This window comes from Phalaenopsis equestris, unplaced genomic scaffold (assembly GCF_001263595.1).
Source record: "Phalaenopsis equestris unplaced genomic scaffold, ASM126359v1 Scaffold234598, whole genome shotgun sequence".
NCBI classification, from domain to species: Eukaryota; Viridiplantae; Streptophyta; class Magnoliopsida; order Asparagales; family Orchidaceae; genus Phalaenopsis; species Phalaenopsis equestris.
Genome location: NW_018252507.1, coordinates 40,344 through 45,032, shown reverse-complemented (window position 1 = coordinate 45,032; position 4,689 = coordinate 40,344).

Sequence of the window (4,689 nt, the reverse complement as noted above, 5' to 3'; positions counted from 1 at the left end):
AATCCTAAAACATTCATTGTCTTTTTATATTACAGGATATTTCATAGCTTTTGCAATAATAAATGTTACTTCTTGATCATTAATTCTCAATATTAAATTTCTTTTTTGCACATCTATCAAAGCCTCCCTGTTGCAAGAAATGGTCTCCCTAAAATAATAGGAATCTTTTTATCTTCCTCTATATCTAATACTATAAATTCTACAGAAAAAATAAATTTATCCACTTTTACTAATACATCTTCTATAACTCCTTTAGAATAAGTGATTGATCGATCAACTAATTGAAGAGTTACAGTAGTAGGGGAAATCTCTCCTAAAACTAAACATTTAAAAATTGATAAAGGCATAAGATTGATACTCACTCCTAAATCACATAGGGTTTTTCCATAAAAATTTTCACCAATTCCACATGGTATATTAAAACTACCCAGATCTTTTAACCTTTTAGGATGCTTTTTATGGATAATAGCCATTTACTCTTCACTATGTGCAATGGTCTCAGGATATGCAAGCTTTGTTCTCTTGTTTAGTGTATTTTTCATAAATTTCACATAGCTTGGCATTTGTTCTAAAGCCTCATTGAAAGGAATGTTTATTGTTAACTTTTTCAAGATTTCCAAAAATTTTGCAAATTGTTTGTCTTTTTTCCTCTGCTTCAGTCGTTGAGGAAACAGAGGTAATGGTTTTTCTAAGGGAACTTGTGTTTGTTCATTTTCATTATAGTCACTATGCATCTCTTCCTTCTCCTCATCAACTTAGGTTTCTCTTTGGATTCTTGTTTCAATTTTTTTTTACTTCATAATTGAATTGCTTTAACTTGCTCCTCTTTTTGATCTTTATGATTAATAACTTCTTCAGTACTCGGAAGAATTTCTGAAGGTCTGTTACTAAGTGCAGTAGTAATATGTTCTAATTGAATTTTCAATATTTCTAATAGCAATAGCATCCCCTTGATTTTATATTTGATTTCCCATGTTCAACATTACTTCTTCCATCATCAACTTCTGTTCCTTAACTTATGGGCTTTGGTTAGAGTTGAATCCAGAAGGACAATAAGGTCGATAATTAGGCTTTCCTGAAGGGTGCATTGAATTATTATAATTGTTCCAAATAAAGTTAGGGTGATTTTTCCATCCAGAGTTGTAATAGTTAAAATAGAGATTGTTATTTTTATTATTATTAGCATTCAAAATTTCATAAGATGATTGAGTATCAATTATCTATCCTAATGTATTTTCCTCTAATACTGGTGGCATTTGAGAATAGTTCACTCCAATTTGATCAATCTTTTTCTGATATAGCAGCAATTTGAGATGTTAAAATAGACATTGCATCAAAATCATGAATATTAGCTACTCTCTTAGGATTTACCCCTTCAGAGGGCCCTTTAAAATTGTTAGTACACATTTCTTCTATTTATGAGTATGCTTCATCAAAGGGTTTTGACATTAGTGATCCACCTGCAGCAACATCTATAATGGATCTAAGTGATCCTACTAATTCATTTAAAAAATTTTGAATTATTAAGCAATCTGGTAAAGCATGGTGTGGACATTTTCTAAGGAGATCTTAAATCTTACCCATGCTTCATATATCGATTCCCCTTCAAACTGACAAAAATATGTAATATCATTTCTAAGCTTAGTGGGTTTTTAGGGTGGAAAATATTTAATGAAGAGTTTTTGTGATTATTCTTTCAATGTTCTAATAGATCCAGATGCTAATGATTTTAAAAAAACTTTATCTTTATCCCTTAATAAAGAAGGACAAAGTCTAAGCCTAGAAACATCATTAGACACTCCGTCAAATTTAAAAGTAGCATAAATTTCAAGAAAACTATCAAGATGTAAGTTATGATTTTTAGTAGGTGTTCCTCTAAACTGATTTTTTTGTATCATTTAGATAATAGCAGGTTTAAGCTCAAATGAATTAGCAGCAACATCAAGATTTTGAATAGTCAAGTAAAGTGCTCTGCTATAGTCTGTGGGTTGAAGAAGAGTCTTTATAGCTGGAAGCGGGTCTCAAGATTGTAGTACAAAATGTTTGACATATTCATGTTAGACAGTGGGTATATGAAGTGATAAAGAGGCCACAATTGCTTTACAGTATATATATATATATATATATATATGATAATTTGTATTTTATATGTTAACTCTAAATTTCCTAATTTACCAAATCTATTGAATTAACCGTTACCTTCCCCGACAACGATGCCAAAAACTTGATGTGGTATTTTATTAGTAATAACATTAAGCACTAAAGATTGAGAATCTACAGAAGTATACGTATCGTTATCAATTAATATAAGACTTTATGTTTAGGTCCCAAATATCAATACCACAAGGAAGGTTTGAATTTAAAATGATAAATTAACTAGAAAATTCACAGATATTAAACAAAATTACTGACACTAATTTTGAGTGTTTGAGATATTATCAGAACTAAATTATTTTCTCTACTAGTAAAACTGAAATGAAAGTGTAAACAGTAACTTCTAAAGTATTAAAATATGTTTATGTGATGAAGATTTCTTATGTAAAAAAGCATCTTTCCCACTACAATGAGGTTTTGGTAAAATGAGATGAGATAAATGGTCTAAATTTTTTATTGGCTAAATAGGAGCAATTTTAACTCTCTACCCTTATTCAATGTTATAGAAAATTATTGGCTAACCCCAGGTTTAGTCCTTAAATCAGTGGATAAGCTAGGAGGATACTGACTCCCACTTCAGAGCTCCCAGTTCCCTTTCTTTGAAGGCTAACTCTCACTTTAGTTTTTAAACACTAAGATAGAATTGGGGATTTTGAGTTTGTCACCCTATAAATCTCCAATTATACACCCAACAAAGTATATTTTCCTATTTATTTGCACTTAATTCCATGAACAAAATACTCTTTCATAGACTTAAATGTCATTCTCACTTTGTTGTAGAACTCATACTCCATTTCCCGGATCATATGTTTCATAACATATTTTAATAATTCAATTGTCCAGATCGAAAAGTAAATTAAGAGTGGAGTTGAAAAATCTTCACAATTTTTTTTAAATTTTAACATTGGCACATCAAAATTATCTCTTCATTTCACCATATCTCAGAGTAGAGAAAAGGATAAGGGAAATACTGAAAAAAACTACTCAAACTTCATAAGAAAGATACAACAAAACATAAATTTCACATATAAAAGAAAGTTCATACAACAATAACAAACAAAAAAAACTTATCTGAAATTCTTTCTTAAAGCAAATCCCTTGTAGCCTCTCTTATGAAATGTAGGAAGAAGAAATCTCTCACTTCTCTCCCTCTCCAATACTTCTTAGAGAAGAATTCACACTTAAACTCACCACACAAACTATAAACTATAAAGAAAATAACTCACCAATGGCGTGGAATAATGTAAAGTGGGGCAAATGAACTCGAAGGAGGAGATGAAGAACGAAGGAACAGTAGAAGGCCCCTTTTCTGATAAATTTTTGGCCCTAAAGAGAGGCTAGGGTCGGTTCTCCAATAGTGCATCCAAAATACTCTTCAAAAACCATCCAAATTTATTGAATCTTCTAAAAACAGGACCTGCACCAACACTGGCACCGTCGACATCCATTCTGACATCGTCGGCCCCATAGGCCATTTAATTAATCCATCTTCTCTATCAATCGCCACCGTCGGTGCTGAACACTTTTTCAATTTCTCTATTTTTACTCCAAATTTCATCATTTTTGCTCCAAGTCCTAAAAATCAACAACCTACAAAAAAATATGAAAAATACCTTCCATTAAAGTGCAATATCACCAAAAATGAGTATAAAATATGGGTCTAAAATACATATATTTTTGGTATATCAGCCGCTACATCTGCGTGATGCCCAACCTCTTACTAAAGGGAACGTCGTAGATGAGCTAAGTACAGCTCTGTTCCTGAGGGATGACCAAATCACTCAAATGGAGAAAAAGAATGGAAGAAATGGCCATTGCCATGATCGCTATGGTTGCAGCTTAGGGACAGTCTTAACTACAACAGCTAGTTTCTCTAGAAGTCAACTAACCAAAAATTATACAAATCATAGATGAGAGAAGGGAAGTTGCCTCGGCTAACAGAGATGATCAACAAAAGAAGGACTCTGCACAAAGCGTCATACCAAAAAAGGAATTTAAATTAATGGTTGAACATGTTTGGGAGGCCTTAGCCCAATCTAAGGGTGGTGCATTAGTTTTAAAGGGTAGACCCTACCCCAATGAAATTTGATGTCGTACCCTACCCAAAAGGTTTTGTGTCACCTAACTTTAAGATATTTGATGGGACTGGAAATCCCAGACAGCACATAGTACATTTTCGAGGCAATTTTGTCAATACTGGAGATAATAAAGAATTCCTTTTCCGTCAATTTGTCAATAGCCTGTCAGGAATAGCATTTGATTGCTATGTCGAGTTGCTCAATGAATCAGTGAGGACATTCATCGAGTTAGAATATTGTTCATCAAGAGATTTACTGGAGCAAAACATCATGTTTCTATTGGGGATCTTGTGATAGAAAACTAAAGGTCTAACGAGACTCTAATAGCTTATATTTTTAGGTGGAGAAACCTTAGCATGAAATGTGAACCTCAGCTACAGGAACATCATGCAATTAAAATTCTACTCAAAAGCATTAATGGGCCAGTAGCATTCATGCTCAAGGGACTCACGATTGA